This window comes from Takifugu rubripes, chromosome 8 (assembly GCF_901000725.2).
Source record: "Takifugu rubripes chromosome 8, fTakRub1.2, whole genome shotgun sequence".
Lineage (NCBI taxonomy): Eukaryota > Metazoa > Chordata > Actinopteri > Tetraodontiformes > Tetraodontidae > Takifugu > Takifugu rubripes.
In genome coordinates, this window is record NC_042292.1 from 1,170,001 (window position 1) to 1,193,071 (window position 23,071).

At 40.9% G+C, this 23,071-nt stretch overlaps 1 protein-coding gene across 3 annotated transcripts in view; it reads left to right on the forward strand.

The window, feature by feature from the left end:
- Positions 1-18,576: 18,576 nt before the first annotated feature.
- nlgn4xa (neuroligin 4 X-linked a) overlaps positions 18,577-23,071 on the forward strand; it is a 62,684-nt gene continuing 58,189 nt past the window's right edge. The window contains exon 1 of one of the 3 annotated variants that reach the window (XM_029839515.1): positions 18,577-18,932. The gene's annotated coding sequence lies outside the window, so the exon portion shown is untranslated. The remainder of the gene's footprint in view (positions 18,933-23,071) is intronic. The other 2 variants (XM_011618771.2, XM_029839516.1) reach the window with 2 other exon arrangements.

Here is a 23,071-nt window from a genome sequence, read left to right on the forward strand (position 1 = left end):
CTTCTCACCATGGCCAGACTTGTAAGACTGGTCCTGATTGAAGCATTAATTAGACAAACCAATCAGGGTTCTAACTAAACATTTGTTATCTGATGAAAACGGCTGTGTGGATAGAAAAATATTACCTCTCATCATTCCCGCAGCAACACGCTCACAGCCTCCCTGGTGGGCTTGGTCTTCCTATCTCTTTCCTTCTGTGACCTTCATTCCATCATATCATCGTCCATTACACGCCAACAAACATGGTCCCCTGGCAAATGTTTCGGTTGGGATTGCTTTAAAACGACCCCTAATGAGGTCAAGGAAGTAGACATGCATGATTACACTGCTAAACTGACAATGATTTAAGTGCATTTTTGAATGCTTTGCATACTCATTTTTGATTTCAGATCACATTTCCTTACAAGAAGAGCTCATGAAATGTCGTTTCAACACGACTTCTGCAATGGTTGGATGAACATCCGCTGAGAATTCCTGTTCCCAGTGGATGCTCTAATCAGGGCTGCTGGTGGATGCAACAGTTCCACAGCCTGCAACAGATGAAGAACCACAGTTGGCAGCTTCATTAAATGCCTATTCATGTTCACTGAAAAATGAGACACCAAGTAGCATGAGACAGTTCTTTCGTAGTTTTATGCAATTGAAAACTTGAATGCCATTTTTGTAAACATTTTGAATGATGCTGTCATAGCTGGAGTTTAAAGCAGATCCTTACAAATCCGTACAGTGCTGTTTCATTGCAGATTGTTGTGGGTTGACTATGGGTTAGTTTGGGTTAGACGAGTGTGATATTTAATCTTTAATCTCTATTTATAGATATGCTACAAACAAAACAGGAGGGAGAGGAGAGGAGAGGAGAGGAGAGGAGAGGAGAGGAGAGGAGAGGTTCATCTTTCTGTACCCCAGCTGCCTGTGCCTATAGCAGCATAACTAAGATGGTAGCCAAAGAAATACATGACCCTCTTCTTAATATGATAATTAGTCTGTCTAGAAAAATAACTGTAATAACAGAATCACAGACTATAAGCTTTCTCAAAGAGGAAGGTTTGAAGTCTAATTTTAAAAGTAGAGAGGGAGTCAGCCTCCCATAGGTGGAAGCGGCTCCCGGTCCAGGTACCGACAGGGAGCTGGGGACCGCAAGTAAACCAGCATTCTGAGAACGGAGCGGTCTAATGGGATTAAAAGGTATGATTAGCTCCTCCATATAGGATGGAGCTAGGCCTCTGAAGACCTTGTAGGTTATAAAAATTTTAAAATTTCTAGATTTAATGTGCAGCCAAAGAAGAGAAGCCAGTACAGGAGTCATGTGATCTCTTTTGTCAATACCTGTCAGAACTCTAGCTGCAGCATTTTGGATCACCTGGAGGCTTCTCAAGGAATGGTTAGATTTTGGACATCCTGATAATAATGAATTACAGCAAATGCATGGATTCACATTTCAGCATCATGTCATGTCACTAATTTCTTGATCTTTGCAATGTTTCTCAAGTGAAAAAGGGCATTATAGAGACTAATTTAATGTGTGAGTTGAAGGAGAGATTTTGATCAAAAGTTACTCCTAGATTCCTCACAGAGAGACTAGATGTTAATGAGATACCATCTAGAGTGATCATGTGATCTAATCTATCCCTGAGAGGTTCAGGACCAAACACCATGAGCTCAGTTTTTCCTGAGTTAAGGAGGAGGAAATTTGAAGACATCCAGGACTTTATGTCTTTAAGACAGGTCTGGAGCTTCACTAACTTCTCTGTCTCCTCTGGTTTCATGGATAAATAAAGCTGAGTGTCATCAGCATAACAATGAAAATTTATCCCATGCTGCTGAATAATGTTCCCTAAGGGAAGCATGTACAAGGTGAAGAGGATTGGTCTAAGTACAGAACCTTGAGGAACCCCATGGCTAACCCTACTGTATGAGGAGGGAACACCATGGACATGAGCAAACTGGTATCTATCAGATAAGTATGATCTAAACCAGTCTAGTGCTGTCCCTTAAATCCCAATCATATCTTCCAGTCTCTGTAACAGGATGCTGTGATCAACTGGATCAAAAGCAGCACTGAGATCCAGCAGAACCAGCATAGAGACCAGTCCATGATCAGAAGCTATAAGAAGATCATTAATAACTTTAAGAAGTGCTGTTTCTGTGCTGTGATGAGCTCTAAAGCCTGACAGAAACATCTCAAACAGGCTGTTCCTCTGCAGGTGCTCCAGTAACTGAGTCACCACCTTGGTTGGTTTAAATACTGTAATCTTCTGAGACTGGGGCACATAATCTGTTGCTATTGATCTGGTCAATCAGTGGTAAAAAAAAATCCTTTCTTAATTGTTTTGGGAAAAGTTTATAGTATTAAATGAGTTAAGGGCTAAGTAGCTTTAGTGCTGAAAATAAAACCTGGGGTTTTTCTGGTTTTCTTCAATTAAAGGAAAACCAGACTAAGCTGCTCAGTTCTATAGGTAATAATACTTTCAAAAATCAATTTAATTCAATTCAACTTTATTTATATAGTGTCTTTACAGAAACCCAGCGCGTGACCCCAAACGTGCAACAGGGGCAAGGAAAAGCTTTCTTTTTCGGTAACCTAAAGGAATCTTGAGCAGAACCAGGCTCTGGGTGAGTGGGTAAAAGAAGAAAAGGGAAGACAAGACAGATTGAGGAGGACACAAAGAAGGGAGAAACAGACACATAGAACATGCACGCAAATACACATTATATTGAAGATGCAGAACAAAAACTGAATGGGCCAATGGGGTCAAAGTTCAGCAGGTCAGCAGACAACTATGGGATCAGCAATAAGTGTAGTCAAGGACTGAAATATTTAGATTACACTGGCTGAACTGAGGCCTTAATTCCATTAATGTGCTTATATAATTTGTGTAAAGAGGCAGCTGTGACAACCCATATCAAGCACATGAATCCATAACATAAATCCATAAACATCCATTCCAAACATTGGTCTTACATACGAATCATATAATGTCAATAAGGTTTGAGCAGGAGTGGAACTCAAAACTATTTCCTGAAGGAAAATTTATGCAATTTATGCAAAAAGATCAGTGTTGTATGAAGATTTTTTTTTCTAACGACCACAGTGTGGACGATAGGAAAATACACAAGGTTTGTATATTTACTTTTGTTAATTAAAATAACACCTGCATCACCCTGAAGAGAACCTGAACGTAAGGAAAACTTTACATCAGAGAAACACTTTATATTTGTTGGGACTCTTAAATAATTAAATTCTTTGTTTTGCATAAAGAGTTAGATTCTTCTTGGGAACAGCACTGAACGTTCCTGTCACTTTAATGAGAAGGCCTTAAATATTGTCTGGGGATGCTTCCTGAATTGGATCATATAGGACTTTGAATGCACTCTTTCACTTCATGGCCATTCTCCATTTTTATTCTTACAGATTTCAATTCATTTCCACTTATCATCTCTAATTTTTAAAAATGGAATTTTGACACCACAAGACAAATCTAAGGACTAAGTAGCTTTTAAGATTGAGATTCTCCTGCTGCCTCATGAAAAAAAGCTGTATTTACCTCTTCCTCTCGAGGGTTATTGAGCAAATCCATCACGACGACGACCCATCTTGTGATTAGTACGAAACGTGCAGTTCCAGACTTGAGGAATGAAGAAAAGGAGACAATACAGATGGTGGGTGATGGGTGTATTGATTGCACCCAAAAACTCATCAGGCCGTTCCAAGAATACGTCCGATGAACCATCATGATTCCCTGGGTGGCTAATGACAGAGCCACAGCTGGAGTGTACAGGTTGTCATCAGAAAATAAGGCTTTCTGTGCTATTTTTAATATTTAAATCTTGTCAGCAATAGACAGTCTGGCTCGTAACAGTGACAAGGTTGGAAGACCAGACAAGATTTCATATGTTTAAACCAAAAATTCGGTTACAAAAATGCGATCAAATTAACAATTTGAGAACAAGAATGAGTAAATGTGTGAAACACCCTGTTTAGGTTGATGAAAAACAAAATGGTTGCATCTTATAACTACTTAGACATTCTGCTTGATGAGAACCAGCTCTTTAAATTGCACCTTGCCAAACGTGTTTCTAAACTATAACTGAAATTGGGTTTCTTTTTAATATGCTGTCACACATTGGCCATCTTCATATGTTTATAGACTCTCACTGACTGATCTTCACTGACTGGACTTCTGCCCACATTTATGTTTAAACATGTGTAGAACCCTCCTCTGATATCGGGGGTGCTCTCAGACAAGGCCAAATTGGGCCCCATGAAAAGAAAGCTTACTGAGTCCCTCCCAATTTTTTTTGATGAAACCATGACGTTGAGTTAGTAAGGTAAAAACTGAAAATATAATGAAGTGAACTTAGGTTCAGGTATTTCCTGCAAAACTTTATTCCAAAACGTTAAATAATAGAACACAAAATTCTGAAAATTAACAAATTAGATACAATTTCCATTATAAAAAAAATGCAATTCTAATTTGCAGAGAAACAAATAAAATCCCTGTATTGGCTATTTTAGGTGGGGCACGAGAGGACTGTAGTCAAATGCTGCTGCTCCCTGTGATGTGTCCAAGCATCTTCCTGCCATCTCCACCTCCATTGGCTGAGGTTCTAAAGCTCAACAAGCATTTTACCTGGTTAAATTGATACTGATTGATTAATGATTACACATAGACATAGTCGACACATGACGCTAACAGTTACAAAAGCTAACTGGAAGAGATAACTGGAAATCTGTGCCCCACTACAGGAAAAAATGAAAGAAAACATTTGTCGTCAGGCGCACAAAGGAAGCCCTCCACAAAAGATGAAGCCCAATGCCACAAATGTATTGAAAATGATCAAATCTTAGATAAACCATAAGTAAACACAATGCAATATGAATAGGATGAGCAGAGGTTTTGCGCAGGGGATTTCCTCCAAGCACACTCTAAACAAACAGGCATATTACAATAATTATATTTATTGTAACCAGAATATAAAGCTACAACCTTAAACCAGTTATTCTTTTGTTGTTCAAAGGTCAAACTCACAACCATCATTGTTAAATAAAGGTCCTGCGATTATTTCCAACTTCTTGGATCTAGAAAATAATGTTTCCATTGAACACCGAGCAGACAATCACTTCCCAAATCCCAGTGTACATTAGTTCTTTCAAATAGTTCCCTTAACCTTTCCATAATCTTCTTTCAAAATATTTAATTTTACCAACTAATTACCTTTTTAAAGCAACATCTCCTTTACTTGGTTGGCCTGAGATAAAGAGCAGCAGCACATGTCATAATCAACATCAAGAGACAAAAGTTAGGAAGACAGCTAGATTTCGTCTAAAAAAATAAAAACCTTGCAATGTTCATAACTGTAGTTGCCCACATACTGCTCTGACACAGATCCAGAACCTTTGGTTAGGTGGACAGATGCACTGCTGGTATCTATCACTCTCTTCACATGTCCAGTCAGGCTTCTACTCCCAGGAATCCCTTCCATAAGAGACTATGTCGGTAAATGTTCTGCACTCATGCCTCCTATCCACACAATAACCCCAAGGGCGCAGCCTTTTTCATGCATGTCCTCTCTGTCGTGAGGTCCATAAATGGCCTTTCAGCGTGGAGAAGTGGTCCAGGGCAGCGGTGTACCACTCATGGTGTGTCTTGTACTTAGTCGGCTGCTCCTGATCAACCATCTGATCCCCTCCCCCATACCCACTCACCTTCTTTCTTAATTTACTTTCACACACTGCCCTTTTTTAGTTGCAAGAGACCGAAAAACAGCAACTGGAAAACGACGATTGCATGGCCCGTGTGCTCGGCGGCTGGTTTCCAGGGCAATCTGTATCACAAATAAATTCACTCGGATTTATGCTCCTCCTGTGGAAAATGAGTGCAACAGAAGTGTGCAGCCTCTGAGGCTGCTGGCACTGTGGGGATCACCGTGGATATCTTTCTGCTTGGGCACTGCACAAATGGAAGGTAAGGTGAAAATGATTGTTGAGTCAGTTTTCTGATATTAACCAAGCTTTGAGGCGTCATTTGCATATTTGACCTCCCCTGGTCACATCTGTGCACGCAAAACCAAACATAGATCACATGAAATGACACAACTTTCAGAAACATAAAGCAAATATTTGGGCTTTGTCCATATAATAATGGACACTTCATTGTAATTTTGGACCCTCTGGACTCTGGCATTATATATACTTGATTGTTACGCAATCTGGGTGCATTATGAATCTGTACTTTGTCAATTTTAGTGATGATAAAAATACATGAAAAAAATGCTTTTATAAATTAGATTTTTAAGATTAGAACCATGTGAATTTAAGAGAAATTGTAGCCTGACATGTTCTAGGTAATTGTGTTTTATGGTTTGATATATATTTGGTGGAGCAGCTCTGAAGGGAAAGCATAGCTGGAGAGTGGCTGAAGTTAAAAGGAACCATGTGGATTTTGTCCTGAATAACACCACTTTTAAAACTAAACCAAAATTATGTGCTGAAGGGAAGTCTTAGTTTATTGGACACAGACACCCAATGAAGCCTTTATGCACCAAGAGAGTTGCAACACTCTGCGGTCATACCATGTGGGTCCAACTCAAGAGGCACATGATACAAAATTATCATGTAATTCCTCTTTGTTGCTTGGCTAAATAACCTACCTTTAGGTTTTAATTTTCATCTTGAAAAACATTTCTACTATGAATATGTAAAATGTCTTAGACGCTTTGACTATTTCTCAGCAGGTGTTTGGCTATATATGAGTAAATATCAAAATAAGGCCTCTTCAATGCTAATTTAATATGGAAATAGTGGAAATGAAATGGCCCACATACAGGTGTGGTCACTATTGAAATGATTGAAGTGAGCATGAAGTGTTAGGAACAGATTTTTTTCCCTCATTCAATAATTGCATCCTTTTAGATCTGAACCATACATCCATTGGACTTTGTTAGTATAGAACTTTTTCCTTTTGAACATTCAGCATGAATTCTAAGTAACCTGGTGCTACATCTGAAATTCAGCTATCTAGAGTAGGATGCAGTGCAAAACGTGTTTAAACTACAGAAAAATGAAATATTTTATTTCAAAGGATCAGAAGGGTCATTGGATTCAATAGTACCAATCATGCCCTTATTCTAAATTACTCAATCTGTCACCTGTCCAGTTTGATTAATTAATGGATTTGTACATTTTTGTTACCATTGTTTTGATAATAATAATAATAATAGTCCAAATGCTAGAAACTATGGGGGAGATAGCAAAACTACATGTGTTAGCAATTCCCTCATTTCATAGCCTATGTAAAAAATCTGAACACATTTTTGAAATAATTATCTTCTAATGTGACTTATATATAGCAGTAGCACGCCCACAGTTATTATCATTGGGGGAAAGAAGTCAAATAAACATTTAAACAAGCGCATCTGAGCTTTATTGTTACAGTTGCGCTAACTTATTACCTTTCTCACCAATTTCAGGACACGGAAGACTGTTGCCAATCAGAAGTCAAGTCGCATTTTCATTTCTGCCAAATGAATAATCCATCTTAATCTAAAATGGCAGCTGTGGAACCGTGACCTCCCACCCTCACATTTTTTTGTCAAACAGTCAAAGCATTAATGTGGGTTTAATGAACATTTGGCACACATTGTTTCCCCACACTGCTGACTCACAGACGGAAATGTGCGATTACACAAACCGATGGGCGCAGCTTTGGATTTTATGCTATTATGTGCAACCTGTGAAAAAGAAGGTGATGGCGACAGTGCCAGCATGGCCCATCAGGCATTAATGGGCTTTTTTTAAAAGAAACTGTGGGCAGTGACTGCTGGGAAACAGGACCTGCAGGTCAAGGTCACAGAGTGGGTTTTTTCCCCCCACCAAACCAGCGTTCTGCCTGTGACGGCGGTTTATTCTGCTAGTGGAATCACGGATTTCAAACAGTTTAGCTCAAAAAAGTTTTTAGGTCACAATAGCTTAAATCAGCTATTAAAAGTGTTTTTTTAATGTTGCTTTTGCAGTCAGAAATCCACTTGATTGCATTTGCAGCAAAATCAGGTCTCCAACTTCAGAATAGTACTTTTATTAGAACTTTTTATTATTTAGATTGGTTTTGATACAGAACATGGAGAAAATCCACAAAGAGGCAAAGCATTTCTGACCTAGAAATGCAGATGCCCACAACCCCGGTTCACTGAAACCAGCTGGTTTTATTTGTCACCCCGGATCAAATGTAGAACCAAGTAAAATCACAGATGTTAAAACTTTTGACTGTATTTTCCTTGTATATATGTACTATAGCATGTATATATGTACTATAGGAGTCATATAGCACACTTCAAAATGGTCAAAGTCAAGGTCATTCTGTTATTCCCATTGGGCAATTTCTTTTACAGACAGCAGCACACAAAATGCACACACACGCCTTCACAAGTACAAGAAAATACACTAAACCTCAGACTGAATTAAGATTAAGATTAAGATTAAGATTAACTTTATTCATCCCCGTGGGGAAATTGAATTATAGTAGCAGCGTATGCAGAGTAAAGAGACAGAAAAAAATAAAATAAATAAATACAGATAAGATTAGAATGTTATAAGCATATATACAGCATATATTATAAGCATATATATATAATATATACATAATATAATATATACATATTATAGGCATTATAAGCATATATACATAAATATAGAATAAATTAGAAATAAAATTACAACACAAGCATTACACAGTTATTGTTATTGGCTGGGTTTGGATGAGTTATAGAGTCTGATGGCGGACGGCAGGAATGACTTCCTGTACCGTTCCTTAGAGCAGCGAGGCTGCAGGAGTCTGTTGCTGAAGCTGCTCCTCAGTTTGTCCACTGTGTTATGGGGGGGGGGGCACTGTCCATGATTGTCCGCAGTTTCGACACCATCCTGTCCCTCACCACCTCGTCTAAGTTATCAAGTCTACAGCCAACAACAGACCCTGCCTTTTTGATGAGTTTGTTGAGTCTGTTAGCATCCTTTGCTTTAATGCCTGCACCCCAGCACACTGCAGCAAAGAAGATGGTGCTAGCCATGACAGACTGGTAGAACATCTGGAGCATCCTGCTGCAAACACTGAAGGACCTGAGTCTCCTGAGGAAATAGAGTCTGCTCATGGCCTTCTTGTAAACAGCATCGGTGTTTGTGGACCACTCCAGTTTATTATCCAGCTGAACACCCAGGAACCTGTAAGATGGGACTATTTCCACATCTTTCCCACTAATGCAGACTGGGGAGGGAGGGGACTTGCTTTTTCTGAAATCCACCACCATCTCCTTCGTCTTGGTCACGTTGAGCTGCAGAAGGTTCTCCCTGCTCCACCTGACAAAACTCTCCACAAGGTCCCTGTATTCATCCTCCTGTCCATTCTCCATTATTATTTAGGATTGAAACGAAACACGGGACAAATGAGAATTTTATTTGGTTTGTTTTACACTAGATTTCAGAGATTCTCCTGTTGGTTGGAAGTAGTTGGTGCCCGGGGGAGAGGAGGGTTCTTTTTGATCAAGCCTGAGGCCAGCCATTTTCTTTCAGATTTATCCAGATACACCCGTCCGCTTTTGTGTTCAACCACAGGAGATTCGAAGCCAACAAAGAGACTCGATGAAAGAGGAATAATACATTTGCAGAAAAGCGGCGTCAACACTGACCTTTCTCAAGTTATGATGAAAGCGAAAGTTAGCATCAGAACCGATTTTCATCTTGCCTGTCTTACTTTTTACCAGAACGTATTACCTCCAAATTGGCTGTTTGACAGAAAAGGGAGAGTCTTTGTGTTTCAAAGCGGGGATGGATTATACATTTAAAAATAGCAAAATTCCATGCTTATTGTTGACTACGATCAATTTCACAATGTCAAGCTTCACTTCAAATACAACCTGGTGTGGCTGATGAGTGTGTGTGTGTGTGTGTGTGTGTGTGTGTGTGTATATTGTATTAACAAAATTGGAAGAAGGACACTTTGCTCAACTTTGGGCAGACTTTGATAAATTTTGGACTCTGGATCCAACAAAAACTTTGATCATGGTGAACTTCAGCTACTGTGAAATGTTGTGGTAATAAATCTCAGACTACAATGAATTCATGAAGCTCACTTCTACAAGCCTTTGTGCACTAAAACCTATCATCCATTATCTGCCACTGCCTATTTGTAATCAGTGTCATGGGGGTGCTGAAGCCTGAGAGGCAGGAATACAGGTCCATCACACACACACACACACACACACACACGCACACACACACACACACACACACACACACACACACTAATGCGAAAATAAGCCTAATTCTTTCCTTAATCTTAAAACCATGCCTTAACCCTTAGTTGTGAGGACCAGCCTAAATGTCCTTCCTTCCCAAAAATGTCCTCACTTTGCAAATAGATTGCATATTTCGGTACTCAGTATGTAACAAGTACAAGAACACAAACATACTCACTCTCACACTCTCACCTAGAGTTAATATGACATATCATATTGATTGGAGACCCCAAGTTTACAGAAAAACTGCAATGCCATGCTACAACAGTTTTATTAATCTGGCGACATCAATCAACATTCATTGGACACTGGGTTGAAAAGATACCTTTTAAATGTACATTTTTTTGGTGTAGGTGCCAGTCCTGATATATCAATACGACTGTTGTATCCCAACAGTCCACAAAGGAACACTGCTGTGCACACTCCTAAACCTCCATGGCCCTGTCACATGTGTGCCCTCCACACCAGGATGTTTAGAATTGGTTCTGTAGGGCAGAGGTCAGCGAGTCAGCCCCATGCTACCCACAATCCAGCAGGGTTTTTTGTACTGCCAGGTTCACCTGAAAATCCCAGGACTTTTCTCAGTTCTTGTGTTCTGCTGAATTAATCGCCACCTAAGAAAGGTTCCAATTCAGTGATCACAACCCGCCAAGTAGACCCCAAGTGTCTTTAGTGCAGACGAAGTGTTACAGTCTTACTATATTACAGTACTGTTTACATGGATTCTTATGGACTATGGGTAAAAAAAACCCAAAAAAACGTTTTTAATAATTTATGCCATTATCTGTTGTAAATGAAGTGTTAACTCTTTAGACCCACAGCAACTGGGGACGGTTTTAGTTCCAACCTATGTCAATGTAAAGGCTTCGTGATAATGCCAGTTAAGGTGCTCAAGGTGGTTGGTTGATGTAGTTTACAGCATTACAGCATCCATTAGACAAAACTAACAAATAAGAAGTCTGTACTGTAGGGTAGCAGTTTGGGGCATCAGTTAACTGGAGCTAAACACACTAAACAGCTGGACAATTGTTTGGCAGACATCATCTTTTAGCAACAATGCTCTGTTTTCTGGTTTGATCACAAAGGTTTGTGGCACTCAGCGAAGATTGGACACAGACAGAATTCACTTCCATACGTATTTGAGTGCGATAAATGATTTATGGGCACATCAGACTTTCCTCCTGTCATGATATTCTTTGCAACTGATTTTATTAGTGAGCTACATCTCCATACTGTGTCACGCTGCTTTGATGTCATGTACTTACATAGCTCTGACAGTCATCACCATCAATCCTACAGACCTCACAAAGGGAGCAGAGCTGCACTGCGCAGTGAGAACACATTCCGTTGAGAGTTTAGTTTTTTGCGTGAACATTTTGTAAAAGCAATATTTTTAGACCTGACAGCCAGACTTGGATGTCCAGGAAAGGTCAAGAAATAAACATAATCTTTATTATTCTACTCAAGATCTGCTTGTAGAAAAGATATTTCTTGGTAAAAATTAACCCCCAACTTTCCAGATAAATATTTCTCAACATTTAGGACAGATGGTGTCACAAGGTCTCCTTAGATTCTTGTGGGTTACCATTACAACAGACTGTTTTTGCAGATCACTATCATTTGATACACGGTAAAACTAAATTTGAGGGGTCAAGTGTTTGTTTCTTCAATGAGCTTGCTATCTAGAGTTAGATTTATCCTCTCTAGATTGTGCAGGGAACATGCCTTGAATCTCAGCTGCAATAAACTGCAGAAAGCTGACTGGGATTAAACACCCAGTAAAGAGCAGTAAAGAGACCCTAAAATGTTATGGAATGCACTATTAAGGGGAACTAACAGTCAATGAAGCTTTTTTCTCCATGTTCTATTGCCTTAAATTGGAACCACTTTATGCCAGTATTCATTGAACCCCCCATACTCATCTTCATGTAACACCGGTGCTGACTGCTCCAGAAGAATCCCATCGTCATGCCTGAATGGTCCCTTTACTGCCTTTATATATCTGTTTTCTACCTGAAGGCAACAGGTATCGTCTGTGCCTAAAACACTGAGGAAGAGAGGCCTCCTTGCCTGTTTCATATCTCTTGCCCCTGCCACCACCCCATTTCTTTCTCTCACCATGTGGTTGCTGCCTCTTTTTGTTGGAATCATCAGAGGCGAGCTTGTCCTCTGTGAAGTATTAGGCACCAACAATTCTTGCCCTTGCTCTCTGTAAGTCTGCAGGTCTGACAGTCTCTGCATTCTGCAGGGGAGCACGGGGCCACACTGTCCAGCCATCCATACAGGCTCGGTCCTGCTTGATTTACGCTGGGCTTTATTTTGATGTCACACCACTGAAGTCTGGTGTAGCTACGTACGCTGATTGTGGACTCTAAAGTTCCATATTCCAACCCCTAAAAACTGCTCTGAAAGCACCCTGATTGGTTAATACCTCTGTAAGGTGTAGCTTGAAATTTACATTTTATAAAATGTAATTTTTAAATGAAATATTTTGTTAAGTGAGCACAATTTAAAAAAAAAAAAGTCTTAATCAGGAGCCTGTTCCACAAAACAGGTTTAGTCAAAACCCTAAATTAGCAAACTCAGGCTTTTTGGTTTCACAGAGTCAATTTAGCACATCTCACAATATGAAGCTTTCCTCAGGGTAACATGACTCATAGTTGATTGAACTAAGTCATTACCTCTGTTTTGAAACCCGTAACTGAGTTTCACAGCTTAGAGTTGGACAACCTCGGGTTGAGGTTTTGAAATAGCCCGAATCCGTTGTTGTTTTGTCCGTTGTTTACATGGGCACAACATCAAATAATCCAATCATGACGTGCACCATAGACCAAGCTTGATTTAGAAAAGCATTGTTTTTACATGTGCAATGGTTTATTTTCCTTAAAACAAGTGCAGAAAAAGAGTTGTACCTCTGCCTGTGCTGTCAACATTCCAACAAACGTGGAAGTGGCTCAAAATCTTCCCTCAGTATTTATTGCTGATTTTCTCCTGCACTCAGAATAAACCTGTGCCAGGTTTTAGGAGCTGTTGTTTCGCTCATATTGCACAGCATTATCAAATGGGCTAATTTCTGTCTGACAGGGAAAATATCCATTTACACAAAACATAAACTATAATTTAAATGTGAAGGGAAAATTCCTTTGCGTGTGTGGAGGCAGAGTGGTGGGCCTCTCTGCTGTGACTGCAGCTCTGCCTGTGAGACTGGCTGCCTGAGAGTGCTCTGTGATGGGGGAGGGACTCAGGGCAGCACATTGAGGACAGTAGCTGCAGAACTCCACGATTCTCCAAACAACCAAAATTTTCAGCAATAACATAAAAAGAAAAATCACCCTTTGACCAAAAATGGCTCCAAAGAGATTCTGTAAATTTGCCAGATTTAGCAACATAGTCCACAAGTTGGCAACAGCATTGATGTAGTAGGACACACATGCACAGTCAGGGTAGTTTTGCCCAAACAGAAAGCCACAATCGGAATAAGTGTTCACGAAAGCGGTTGGGAATAGGCCTATGCATTGGCATAAACTACCCCTCTTGATTGGAAGATAATTTATTTCCAATTGAAACAAATCAGATTAGAATCTTCCATTTTACCTGTTAACACTACACATTTTTAGTCTGATCAGCCCTTTATTTAAGATTAAGAATAAGATGTACTTTATTCATCCCCGTGAGGAAATTGAATTGTAGTAGCAACCTATACTGTGATGGGTGCAGTTAGGACCCAAATGCAGCACTCTGGAAAGCAGGACCGTAGTAATGACTTTTATTAACACACGGGCAAACAGGAACTCAGGTAGACCAGGAAACACAGGAAATAGTCCGTTCTTCAGGCTCTGGGCCCGCACAAAGTCTATGGGTTGCAGGCTCGGGGAGTGGGACGAGCGGCAGCGAAGTCGGGGCCGGGCGGAGAAGTCTAAACCAGGTGAGCAGACAGGAACCAGAGACGCGGAGGCAGAAGTCGTAGTCAGAGGCAGAAAGCAGGTAGGTAGTCCGGGGAACAGGCAAGGCAGGCAAGGCAGGCAGAACGAAGACAGGCAGGGTCGATAACGGGTAATCCGGCAGGGAAACAACGCTGGAAAGTCTCGCATGAAAGCGGAAGAACAATCTGGCACTGAGTGAGTGTGAGGCTGGAGAATATATACACTGGTGGGTGAGCTGATTGATGAGTGAGGGCAGGTGTGTGATCAGTGACTGAGAGCAGGTGTGGTGATCAGAGGGTGTGGTGTGAGCAGGGCAGTGGAAAAGTACTGGGACAGGAGGGAACTGGGGAAAAGGGGCTGTGACATATACAAAATATAGAAACAGAATAAATAAATACAGATAAGATTAGAACGTTATAAGCATATAAGGCACTCTACCTTTTTTTACGAGCGAGGACCATGGACTCTGACTTGGAGGTGCTGATCCGCATCCCTGCCGCTTCACACTCGGTTGCGAACCGTCCCAGCATTTGTTGGAGGTCCCTGTTCGATGGCGCCAGAAGAACTACGTCATCCGCAAAAAGCAGCGACGAAATCTTCCACCCACCGAACTCGACACCCTCCACTCCCCAGCTGCGCCTAGAAATTCTGTCCATAAAAGTTATGAACAGAACCGGTGACAAAAGGCAGCCCTGGCGGAGTCCAACCCTCACTGGGAACGAGTCCGACTTACAACCGGCTATCCGGACCAAACTCCTGCTCCTTTGGTACAGGGACTGGACGGCCCTTATCAAGGGACCTTCCACCCCATACTCCCGGAGCACCCCCAACAGGGTGCTCCTGGGGACCCGGTCATAAGCCTTTTCCAAGTCCACAAAACACATGTGGACTGGTTGGGCAAACTCCCAACTGCCCTCAAGCACCCCGGCAAGGGTAAAAAGGTGATCCGTGGTTCCATGACCAGGGCGAAACCCGCATTGTTCCTCCTCGATCAGAGGTTCAACTATCAGTCTAATCCTCTTTTCCAGCACCCTGGCATAACCCTAACCCTAACCCAGGGAGGCTGAGGAGTGTGATCCCCCTATAGTTGGAACACTCCCTCTGGTCCCCCCTCTTAAAAATAGGGACCACCACCCCGGTCTGCCAGTCCAAGGGCACTGCCCCCGATGTCCACGCAATGTTGCAGAAGCGTGTCAATCCACTCATCCACTCCCGGAGCTCCACTGCCGGGCAGCTGTTTCAGTACCTCGGCAACTTCCGCTCCGGAAATTGGATGGTCCACCTCCTGGTCATCCGACTCTGTTCCACCTTGAGGATACGTGATGTCATACTACCGTTCTTAATTATGGCTTCTAATTAAACCTTAAAAGCACCTTAGGTGACATAAACTCACAAGGTATATTACACATTTATGATATGCTTAAACAGAATATATATTTCCAATAATTTAACCATATTTGACAAACTTCAACTCCAACAGAAATCCCCACTCAGTGTTCTTTGGTGTAAGGAAATTGTAACTGACTGTTCTTTCATCCAGCATCCACATTAATGCAGGCTGAGAAAGGTCACATGCATCATACCCAGTGTTCCATAGTATACAGGTTGCTGATGCGTTATTCTGCCAAATATGTGATTTGGCTTAGCCCAGACAGCAGTGACGTCCGCCCGTAAGTCTCATGAAAGTCAGGGAAATGATGCTGACAGAAGCTGATATGCACTTCAGAGACATGAAGGATACCCCCAACTGCTGAGGGTTGGGATGATGCAAGAGGGAATAAATGGAGGCGATATCAAAGAGAGGCCTGCCTCCTGCTCTGCCCAGAACCCCTCTTGTCTTCATTCTCAGGCTACATCATTTCAGCGGTGCCGCAGGTCCTAGTCACAAAACAACCCTAACACTAGCCCAGAATCATGATTTAGAGCGCATTGACTGGTGTTTACCTTGATATGACTGGGAACTCTACTGACATTTAGGCATGTTGGGATCCTTTCCCAGCCATTTATTATTATTATTATTATTGTTGTTGTTGTTATTGTTGTTGTTGTTGTTATTATTATCTAAATTTAAAACCATTGCAAGGAATTGTCATCAGTTTTTAGTTGAGATTAAATCTGATCGTAAAATACAGTGATAGATGAACCTGAACCTTTTTAATGAAACAAATTTTGTATAATTACAGTGCAGATTTTTCTATGGTAAATGAAACTTACTCTAAAAAAGTAATAGCAGAGAGAAAAAATTATAAAGACATTTAACTTGGGATTTTCTTTAAATGAATAAAAAAAGCTCCTAATGAAGTGAATTTTCACCCCGAACCTCCTCTAATTGAAATGCTTGTGTGAATGTTGGACAAAGCTTCCAAAAAACAGAGCCCAAAGGCTGCAGATTCTCCAAATGTCTGAAAGCATCAGGACACCGATATTTTTACTTCATGTGCCTTTCAGGGAAAATAGTCAAAAATTTGTTGGGGAACAGTTCAACACAGCGGAGTAAAAGTAGACAGCTGATGGCCTGGAGCTGTTTATTTTACACCTGTGGCATGGGGCTGCGTGTGCAGAAGATTGACAAAATGAAATAAAATATACTCAAGCAAATGCAGATGATTTGGTTTTAGATGATTGGGTGAAAAGAGCCATTGAAGCTAAAGTACTGGGTTCACAAGTTCTTAAATTAAACTCTATTGTCGATTTCACTGCCTAACGAATAAGCTATGTTCGGGCCATGAGCACTTCTAATTCTACTTTCGGCTAAGCCACAATCACCGGGGAGATTCACTTGGCTGCCCATCTAGCCTTAGGGATGTGCCTGACGATTACTGTTTGAGTAATGAGGAAACTTGTACTATGGAACTCCTTTGCAAAGTCACAGCCATAATAGTCAGAATACTGGAATGAATTAAATGGGTAAATTGTTCTCAAATGCTGAGTGTGTTTCAGGTATAAGAAGCTTGTCATCCTTGTTGGAATGTGTCTGCCACCTGTGCAGCATCCAGAGAGATTAGAATTCATTTACATGTAGGGAAAAGGTGTTTTAAAATGTCACTTTTAATATTTATTACTTCACATATTTGTGTCAAGTTATGTCATGGTGTTTCTTGTGGGAGAAGGAAAAAAGTCTTTGAATGTCTCTAAAATCTGGGTACTTTCAAAACTTTCAAAAGCTTAATAACTTGTTTAAATAAACAATACGATCTATGCTTAGTTGTTATTGATTTATACATTTTGCCCAGCTGAGGACAAAACTATACTTTAGAGATTTAGTTGCTTCAAATGCTGTATATAGGAAATAAATAATGACGTACTTGTGAGGTTTTGAACATCTAAAACAGGGAACAAAGCAATTCCCTTTTGTCTTGTCCCAGTGATGGAGCTGGTGTTTGTTGTTGCAGTAAAGAGACATTTAAAGGGTTGTTCTTTAATGAAAATACTGTAACATGTCAGCACAGACCGTACAGAACTGGTTCAGTTCTTCCACTATTAGCACTGCCCTGCATGGATCAAAACACAACCAGGTCACTAATTCACCATGTAACCATTTATTTCCTTTGATTTTGATGGAATTAACACCCTTTATCAGATAGAGTTGTGCTTCTCTCTCTCTGTAACTACCTGCAGCTAATAATGACCTCTGGCCCCCATTGACCCAGTGGGGGCCCAGCATATAAGCCTGGTCCTGCTCAAAGTTTCTTCCTGTTAAAAGGGACTGCCACTGTTTCTTGTTCAGGGTCACAGTCTGGGTTTCTGTAAAGCACCTAGAGATGATCTTGATTGTAACAGATGCCTCTAAATTCTGCAAACAGTTTAAGTCACGGTTTGAGGTATGATGGAGGCCAACCCAGGGGTCACCTGCTGAAAGGTAGAACAGATCATCAGTCCATCAGCTGGCAAAATCTGAGGTTTTTAAGACTTATAGTGAATTGAATAGATCATTGATGCCTGTGCTTGGAAAACAGGAAATATGTTTTTCCCCCCAGTAATAAAGACATCATCATGAGTTCTGGATATCTGATTTTGTGGGAGAACTGTGTAGGCCTTAGGGGGGTTGGAGCTGTAAAGTTGGCAATGGTGCAGCATGCGGAGGCCAGACTTGTTTGTAAGTGAACTATGTGAATGTTTTTTTAAAGAATAACTTTTTCCAGGTAGTAGGGGCCCATTTCTGACAATAAAACCAAACCAGCTGCCACTGGCTCAGGATTCCGAGCTCTATGTTCGGGCCCCCACAACCTAACGTCTGGTTAACGGTGATGGAGAGAATGCGGTAATCTATTGGCTGCAGGCTTAGTAAATTTCAGTCCAATAGCAAGCTAGACAGAGAGAGAGAGAGAGAGAGAGAGAGAGAGCGAGAGAGAGGGGAGAGAGAGAGGGGGGGAGAGAGGTTTCTCTATCACTAATCTTGTCCTCGGAAAACACTCGCTGTATGAGAGCAATTAGATTCAGCACCGTTTCCAGAGCCTCTGCAATGACTCACTGAAACATCTCATGTGCTGATAAAGCCGCATCTCTGTTTTCTCCCACCGCACACACATCCACACACGCACGCACACACTGGCTCCGACACTTACAGTTGGGCTGGCTTGTGTCGGGACTGCGCTTCTGACTTTGGATTTGCAGCGGCTGGACGTGGACTTTATTGCTTCCCCCTTTTTTTCTACATGTGGCGCGTATCAGAACTCGGGACTTCACATCACGAAAAAGAGTGAGGACTCCACAGAGGCAGAGGTAAGTGATGCTGGGGTTTACAGCTTTCCTCCTCTAAAGAAAATAAACGGAATTCAGAGACAGACGTCAGTAGCAGCGCATGTTCTGGCGCTGACCTCCTGCTCATACGCATGGCCGGACCGCACGGACGCGTTCCGCTTACTGTTAAAGTCAACTGGATCACTGGCAATTTTCGACAGAACAGCCCTCGGTGACAATGAGAACAGAGGAACGCAACCGCGGCTCTTTCTTGCGCCCGTACATGTTGAGAAATTCGTGTTGCAACAATCAGCGGCGAATGTGAGAAATCGCGCAGTTCGGAATGCTGCGTTGCGCGTAATGATTGCGCGCAGACAGGTGATCTATTGTGTTTTACTTTATTTATTTTTTCGCTGAAAGCTCAAGTTGAAAGTTAACGGTTACTCTAAGGTTTGCGGGATGAGAATACACTGTTTGAAGATCGAAGAGCTTTTACATCATTTTCACACTTTTAGTTCTAGTTGGGTTTTTTTAACCCCTCAACGAGTTGCAGAAGCATCATCCTCTCCTCCCCTTCTTCTTCTTCTTCTCTGTGCGCACATCTTCCCAAGCAGCCACAAGGTGGTGGTGTTGTTATCTGGGTATTTTTTTGAAAACGGAAGATGTGTGTGTCCGTGTGTGGCCAATGCCTTTTTTGCTTGTTCATTTGATGGCATGCTGCTTCATGCTTAGGGCCGCTAGTGTAACACGGGATGACCTTGTGTGTGTGTGTGTGTGTGTGTGTGAGTGAGTGGGATGTCACGTCTGCTTCTAGATTAAATTATTATTTTCCGAGTGGCCTATTGAGCAAGTCTGGCTCCCATGGGAGTACAGCGTGTGTTAAAGTGGAAAGTGTCGGTCAACATCCTTAGAAAAACTGTTAAATGTGCGGGCAGAAATCAGTCCCGAAACAAAGGAAAAGAAAAAATCCTCTGGCTCATCCTTAAGGAGCCATCTTTTTCTCATACTGGAACCGTCCAGCCTTGATGAACCTGCGTGTTTGCACCCAAAAATAAACGCTCTGGTGCATATTCCAGGTTATCCCCTTTCAATCACCCCTCCTCTGTGATGTGCAGTTTAAATGTGGATGAAAAATGTGCTAATGCCATTTAAAATCAAAATTTTCCTTTTGCACACTATAATCCAGTCCTACATGTTTTAAAAAAAAACATCCTGGGAGCATGCCAGGCAAATACAGGAAATATTTTTTTTTCCTTTTGTCACTGCTTAGCCATAGTTTTCCTTATGCAAACAAGCATGTTGCACCAACAGGTACAACGGCGGGAGCCGTGTAGTTTTGTTTCTGATACATTCAGTGTAAGTGGAGCTCCAGGAGGTGCAAAAGACAGATCAGCTCTCAGTTTGACGTCCTGTTGTTTATTGACCTTTACACGCGCTCATTATTACATCATTGTCGCACGGTGTTGCAGTGTTCCATTGTCGCCGCACAGCAGGTACAAGGTGCATGTTGTGTTTGGGTTTGTGCAATTTTTCTGCATTTTTCCGGACTCCCTGCCCAACGGTGCACAACAGTTCTTCCTGGTAACTCTGACATGCTCAAATGTCTGCTTTCTGATGATTTAGCTGTTTATTTATAGCGGACCGCTACTCTGCCACTTGGGATAGGCTTTAGCCCCCCTTCAGAGAATTTGATAGATAATTAGTCCCCTCCAGGATTCTGCTGCCTTTTGGGAATGCTGCGCGAAGAAGGAGGAACAAAATCAATTAACTGCAATGTTTCTACACATATTATCTAAAAATGGAAAGAAGTGGCTCATGATTAAATAAATCCCAACAACATAAAATTGAGGCCAGCACCAGAAGCAGAATCTTTGTGGTGCTGATATCGGAAAGGGGTCCTAGATTGAAAAATTTGCAGATGTTTATATGTGGCAGTTATTGCTGTAAAATATGAATTTTCATATCAACTCAACCAAAAAGTCTGTTTGGAATATTTGGACTAAATTGCAGGGGAATGGTAGAGTGATGAACCTTGAATGGAAATATGATGACTGGGCTGATACCTGATGATGACAAAACAGGTTTGCGTTGTTTGTTATTTGTTTTAATCGATAAATCTAAAAGTTCTGAAAATATTTAGTAACATAAAGAACACTCAACAGGACCGTACATGGAAGTTTGGAAGGAGGGAATGGGAAGTTTTATTAGCAACACCACAGACAACGCTGTATTAATCTAGTTTTTTCAAAGGTTTGGTGGGAACGGGCTGAGGGAACATTCTAAGAAAGCAATAATAATTTGGAAGCTCATATTTATACCCAGCTGGTCAGGTGATCTTTTTAAAGTTCACAATTTAGAATGGTATTTACAAGATTTCAGTGGCAGATTCTTTAAGGAATGTTAGTGGGCGAGAGCTGGTCAAAGTAAATAACAACTAGAAACACACACACACACACACACACACGCCTTCTCCTCTCCCGTCCTCTCCTCTCTCTTTACCCCCCCCCCCCCCCCCCCCCCATCAGGAGGAGGGTCCCCCTACATGAGCCTGGTCCTGCTCAAGGTTTCTTCCTGTTAAAGGGGAGTTTTTCCTTGCCACTGTTGCTTGTCTGGGGTTAGGCCCTGGGATTCTGGAAAGCGCCTTGAAACAATTTTGATTGTATAAGACGCTATATAAATAAAGATTGATTTGATTTGATTTGATTTGACACGCACGCACGCACGCACGCACGCACACACACACACACACACAGACTAATCTGTGGTCAAGGCCCATGTGAGCACATGATGTTGGCTGTAAAATGGTTCATCTTTGGTTTGTTTAATGATAAGAAATCCATTTATAAAGTATTTCCAATCTAAGCCTGTCTTTGAGTCTAAATTGAAAACAAAGTCAATGCTTACCCAGAATAACCTAAAGCCTGTTCACTTTTATCATGGGATAACAGCAATCCAAAATTTATAATATAATACTAAAAGTTTCTTGTAGCTCTTCCGTCCTTGCAAGTATTTTGGTCCTGATGATTTAAATAAAGTGAGTGGAAATGGACAGATATGGGAATTTTTTAAATTTTCTTAAAATTGTGTTATGGTATAAATATGCATGTAGTATGTAGTTACAGAATGAATACATAATGAATTAAACAGAACTCAACTGAATGATCTTTACCTTTACCTGCGTTTCTCCAAGACCAATGACATTTCCACTCATGATGCTGATTTGATTTCAGTTTAGCAAAAATTGGACCCCATGTAGCAGCAGTAAGAGTTGGATATGGCGACACTTCCGTTTGTGTCATTTTTGGGATGTTGATCTATATTTTTTGATATACTGTAGTTTTGTTGCATGTCAACCAAAACCTTAAATTTCAAATTTTTAATCAGCTCTATAGCCGGCTGCTTTATCTTCCTGTTATTAAAGTGAGTAAAGTAAAAAATAAAAATCATTTTCAGATTCCAGAACTTGCAGCTTAATATTTTACACTTTGACCTTAAAACTTTGCCATTAGAATTAGTTTAAAGCTTTAGTGAAAACTTCATTCATGTAAAGAGAAGAAGGGGTTCTTCTATATAAGAATGTTCATCCTTGGTAACACAGTGACAATTGTTACCTTCATAAAAAAAAGTTGAATTCTCAAAATTAATGTTGTTTATTGCTTTTCCTGAAAGACATTTTGCTCTTGGTTGTTCTCATGGTAACAGACAGACCTAGTTGCTTAGAGGAGAAGTGGTCTCCTGTTAATTTAATACTATTCCACCTATTTTCAATCCCATCTTTGACACATGGGAATCTTACTGAATGGTGGAATTCCAGCATCAGGAAAGTGTGTGGGAGAAAGGTTTGGAAGCCCTTTGTCAGCATACTGATGCATTCAACTGCTGTCATAATGTATTATATAACCTCTATGATTACACAATGATTTGCTTTTTTCCTTATTAAATCCTCAAACTTGATTACTTCCATCCCTATAGAGTTCACGGCTGTCTGCCTTTTGTATTTTGTTGCTTTCTAGACAGGCACCCCATACATCTTAAACAGTGTACTTTAGCTTGGGCTTCCATTTTGGTTTAATTATACTCTGTACTTCTGAAAATGATGCACTGTAGAAAATTGCACAGTATTTTAAATTGGAACCCATCAAGATTCAGATTATGATTCAAACTTTGGCTACACAAAAGAA